A 6,105-nucleotide genomic window follows, 5' to 3' on the forward strand; every position below is an offset into this window, starting at 1 on the left:
AATTTTTCTAAGCAGCCCACATCCTTGAGTTTTTATATATTAGCTCCGACCTTGGATTTAAATAAGTATAGGACAGGTAAATAAAGGCTCCAACTTTTTTGTTCCCCTTTTAGATATTGACTGTAGCAGTTTGATATTATTGATGAATTCCAATTCTAGGCATATTAGATAATACTGGATTCATAGGTTTACTTAATTAAGGAATTACATAAACTTCTTGTGCCAGTAGGGCATTGAGTCCTCACCCACCAAAGAATGATATTTAATCAATTACCTAACTTCATATCTTGAGGAAAGAGAAAACTAAACCTAACATTAGTAAGAGGAAGGAAATAATAAAGATTAGAAAGGAGACAAGTGGACAGGGAGGAGGCAAGATGGTCGCTGAGTGAACTTGCCTTTGCGGTCTGTCCCGGGAAGAGACGGCTGGGCGCGGCTGCAGGTTCTCCAAGGCGGGGCTTTTTCGGGATTTTTGCAGGGCAGAAGTGCCTGGACATCAATTGGGTGGAAAGGTAATGGAGAGGATTGGTCTAGTAGATATAATTTGGGTTCTATTGCCCGCAGGTGAGACCCACACACAGGCTCCTCCCTATTGGGGGTGGGGGGAACCACAGTCCTGCCCAGCGGCTCCACTTTTAGATGACTCTGAGGTGCTAAGGAGTTCGCGAGTTCTGGGCGAGCTGTTGGCGGGTTGATGCGATGGGTCGTTTTTGCGGATTGATTTGGGAAGATAGACAGTGTTTTGTTGTGAAGTGGGAGAAACTTTTGATTGTGAATACAAACAATAGCACTTCTGCCTGAAGCCCCGCCCCCAAAAGCCCGGCAGCCGATCTACAACCCAAATAGGCTGTAGGCAATAAAGAGACATAATTGGAAAATTGTTTTAGGCTGCGGCAAGGGACGGGGACACGTCTGGAAGCTGATTAGGGAATATTCTGCGAAGCTTGGGAATTCCGGTTTTGGAATCTGTTTTCAGCGTCACAGGCCGGGCTTTGCATCTGTACTAGTAAAGTGGCTGCAGTGTAGAGGTGCCCTCTAGTGGCAGTGGTTTGGAATCACATGACGGGAGCTGTCCAAAAGCTGAAGTGAGATATACCCATACTAATGAGCCAAGCTAAGTAAGTGAATTGCAGGGGTCAGTCATAATATAGAGTTTGCAGATCTGACTTCCCCCATAGGGCTGGCACCCAGCTGTGGGGATCCCTGAGGTCTGTGTTACACTGCAGGGCTCCCAGGCTTCCTGTTGACCACATTGGAGGTTGCCAGGTCTGAATTCCCTAAACTCTGGTGGCCCACACCACAGAGACTCACACCTCTTGAGTCCTCAATATCTCAGACTTTCCATCCCTGAATCCATCACGCACTGAGGTCCATCTGAGGTCCTTAAATGCCCTAGCCTTCAACGTTGGCATTTTTTCTTTATCATTTCATTTTGTTTTGTTTTTATTTTCATTTTGACTTATTCTTTATTTTTTTCAATTTCCTGATTGCTAACACCGCATTATCCCCTAGTCTTCTCTCACAGCGTATCCCCCAAAGTCTTTTTTTACTCAGTTATTTAAGGTTTTTTTTTTTTGGTAGGTGCTGTGTAGTGGGTGTTTAAATTCTGGTTTGTGTATATCTGTTTTTTTTTTTTTCCCCCTACCTGTTCCCCACCCTTTGTCCACCCTCTTTTCCTTTCTTCCTCTCGTCCCTTCCCCCCCCCATTTTTTTCTTTTTTTCTGTTGTCTCTCTCCCTCTTGTCCCTCATATTCTACTTAGTTTATTTTAACTCAATTATACAATAGGTGCAGCAGGAAACACCTCACATTTGCTGGGTTTTCTCATCCTCCACTGCCTCATTTCTGTGTGAACTGAATTAGGCTACCTACACTATCCTCTTTCCCCTCCATCTTGATATCCGCCACCATCTACTGTCTCTCCTATATTCCACCTCCCACCTCCCTTTCTTCGATCCATGAAGGGTCTAAGTCTTAATTTCTAATACCTTAGTTCTGTTTTCTGTCTGTTATTCACTCTTGAAACTATTACCTTTCTTTTCTCTTTCCCTCTCTCATGAAAACAATAGCTTTTTAGCTCATACCATATTCCTCCCATATTCAATCATCTACCCCATAATAAGTACTCTACCTACTGCTATAACTCTACACAATTTACATGAATCTAACCTCCATCCTCCCAGATCTCATATTCTTCCTTTGTTAACATATATCACCAATACTACTTTACACTTTTCCCTTGCTTACACAATTGCCTTTCCCCAACACTAATACTTTCCTTTAAAGTGAACTTAACCAACAACAAGAAATTAGAATAAGAAGAAAAAAGTGACAAAGAGAAGATATAACACCTATGCAAAAATAACACCTAATTAACCTCCAAGACTAGACAAAGAAGCTAAGGAACTGATTAAATCTGTCAAGATAAAGAGATGACCAGAAAGCAACAAAAATCTACAAACCAAACCAGTAATCAGGAAAACATGGCTGAATCCATTCAACAAACCAAAAATCATGAAGGGGAGCAAAACTTTGCACAAGCAATGAAAGATCTCAGAACATTTATCACTGACAAATTTGACGAAGTAATGAAAGAGGTTAACAACCTGAAGACATCACTTGGAGGGGAAATTGCAGACATATGCAAAAACATAACAGATATAATGGGAATGAACACCACAGTTCAAGAAATCAAAAATACTCTTGCAGCAAATATCAGCAGACTAGAAGACAAAGAGCAGAGAATTAGTGATGTGGAAGACAGTACATCAGAAATCAAACAGATAGTAGAAGGGGTCAATAAGAAGATAGAAAAAATCCAGTTAGGACTTAGGGACCTGAATGACAATGCAAAACGCTCAAACATACGTATTATAGGCATTCCAGAAGGAGAAGAGAAGGGAAAAGGGTCAGAAGGAGTGTTGCAGGAAATAATGGCTGAAAACTTCCCAAATCTAATGAAAGAGACAGATGTGCATATCCAAGAAGCACAGCGCACTCCACTAGTCATAAACCCCAACAGGCTCACCCCAAGACATATACTTGTCAAATTATCCAATACTCAAGACAAAGAGAAAATCCTAAAAGCAGCAAGAGAAAAGAAAACCATCACATACAAGGGAAACTCCATTAGATTAAGTGCTGATTTCTCATCTGAAACCATGGAGGCAAGAAGGCAGTGGTATGATATAGTCAAGGTACTAAAGGAAAAAAATTTCCAACCAAGAATACTCTTTCCAGCTAAACTAGCATTCAAACATGATGGAGAGTTCAAAATATTCGCAGACAAACAGAAACTGAAAGAGTATACCAACAAGAAACCTCCCCTTCAAGAAATTCTAAAGGGAGTTCTGCAGGAAGAAAGGAAAAAACAGGAAAGGCAGAGTTGGAGGACAGTATAAGAGCAACAACAACAACAAAAAAGACAAAAAAATACAAACAAAATATGACAAACACAAATCCAATCAAAATATGGCTAATACAAATAATTCCTTGAAAGTAATAACACTGAATGTCAACGGATTAAACTCACCTATCAAAAGATTCAGACTGGGACACTGGATAAGGAAATATGACCCATCCGTATGCTGTCTACAAGAGACACATCTTAGACCCAGAGACGCATGGAGATTGAAAGTGAATGGCTGGAAAACAATCATACAAGCTAACAATAACCAAAAAAAGACAGGAGTAGCTATATTAATATCAGACAAAATAGACTTTAAATGTGAAACAATTGTGAGAGACAAAGAAGGATACTACATTTTAGTGAAAGGGAAAATCTGTCAAGAAGATCGAACAATCATAAATATTTATGCCCCTAAGAAGGGTGCTTCTAAATACGTGAGGCAAATGATGGAAAAACTAAGTGAAACAATAGATACATCTACAATTATAGTGGGGGATTTTAATACACCACTATCAACTCTGGACAGAACATCTCAAAAGAGAATCACCAAAGAAACAAAACATCTGAACAGTACATTAGAGGAGCTGGATCTAATAGACATATATAAATCGCTGCACCCAAACACAGCAGGATATACATTTTTCTGAAGTGCACATGGATCATTCTCCAAGATAGATCATATGCTAGGCCACAAAGAAAGGCTGAATGAATTCAGAAAGATTGAAATCATACAAAACAATATCTCTGACCACAGTGGAGTCAAGCTGGAAATTTGCAAGGGACAGAAGCCCAGATTTCACACCACGATTTGGAAATTAAACAGCACACTCTTAGAAAAACAGTGGGTCAAAGAGGAAATCTCAAAAGAAATCAATGACTACCTTGAATCAAATGATAATGATAACATAACATACCAAAATTTATGGGATGCAGCAAAAGCAGTACTGAGAGGGAAATTTATAGCCATAAATTCATATATCAAAAAAGAAGAAAGAGCAAAAATTGAAGAACTGCACATTTGAAGGAATTAGAAAAACAACAACAAAGTAACCCACCAGGAAGAAGAAGGAAGGAAATAACAAAGATAAGAGCAGAAATAAATGAAATAGAAAATAAGAAAGCACTTGAAAAGATAAACAAGACCAAGAGCTGGTTTTTTGAGAAGATCAACAAAATTGACAAACCTTTAGCGAGACTAACAAAGAAAAAAAGAGAGAAGATGTAAATACACAAAATAAGAAATGAGAAAGGCAATATCACCACTGACCCCACAGAAATAAAGACTATCATAAGAGGATACTTTGAAAAACTATATTCCAACAAAAATGACAATCTAGAGGAAATGGACAAATTCCTAGAAACACATAAGCAGCCCATATTGACAAAAGAAGAAATTGATGATCTTAACAAACCAATCACAAGCAGACAGATAGAATCAGTTATTAAAAATCTCTCAACTAAGAAGAGCCCAGGGCCAGATGGCTTCACAGGTGAATTCTACAAAACATTCCGGAAAGAACTGACACCAATCCTGCTGAAACTATTCCAAAAAATCAAAACAGAAAGAACATTACCCAACTCCTTCTATGATGCCAACATTACGCTAGTACCAGGCCAAACAAAGACATCACAAGAAAGGAAAATTACAGACCAATTTCTCTAATGAACCTAGACGCAAAAATACTTAACAAAATACTTGCTAATCGTATTCAACAACACATTAAACGTATTATACACCATGACCAAGTGGAATTCATCCCAGGTATGCAAGGATGGTTCAACATAAGAAAATCAATCAACGTAATACACCATATAAACAGATTGAAGGAAAAAAATCACATGATTATATCTATTGATGCAGAAAAAGCATTTGACAAAATACAGCACCCTTTCTTGATAAAAACACTCCAAAAGGTTGGAATACAAGGGAATTTTTTGAACATGATAAAGAGTATATATGAAAAACCTAAAGCCAATATTGTTTACAATGGAGAAATCCTAGACTCCTTCCCTCTAAACTCAGGAACAAGACAAGGATGCCCACTGTCTCCGCTCCTATTTAACATTGTCTTAGAAGTACTTGCTCGAGCACTGAGGCAAGAACCAGAAATAAAAGGCATTCAAATTGGAAAGGAAGAAGTCAAAATTTCATTATTTGCAGATGACATGATCCTATACATAGAAAACCCTGAGAGATCTACAACGAAGATTCTAGAACTCATAAATGAGTTTAGTAAAGTCGCAGGTTATAAGATCAATGCGCAAAAATCAGTAGCATTTCTGTACACCAATAATGAGCAAGATCAGGAGGAAATCAAGAAACAAATACCATTCACAATAGTAAATAAAAAAATCAAATACTTAGGAATAAATTTAACTAAAGAGGTAAAGAACTTATACACCGAGAACTATACAAGATTGTTCAAGGAAATCAAAGAAGACCTAAATAAATGGAAGACTATTCCTTGTTCATGGATAGGAAGACTGAACATTATTAAGATGTCTATCCTACCAAAACTGATCTACACATTCAATGCAATCCCAATAAATCAACACAGCCTTCTTTAAGGAACTAGAAAAACTAACTATGAAATTTATTTAGAAAGGAAAGAGACCCCAAATAGCCAAAGACATACTGAAAAAGAAAAACGAAATTGGAGGAATCACACTACCTGACTTCAAAACATACTACAAAGC

The sequence above is a fragment of the Dasypus novemcinctus genome, unplaced genomic scaffold (genome assembly GCF_030445035.2).
Source record: "Dasypus novemcinctus isolate mDasNov1 unplaced genomic scaffold, mDasNov1.1.hap2 scaffold_200, whole genome shotgun sequence".
Lineage (NCBI taxonomy): Eukaryota > Metazoa > Chordata > Mammalia > Cingulata > Dasypodidae > Dasypus > Dasypus novemcinctus.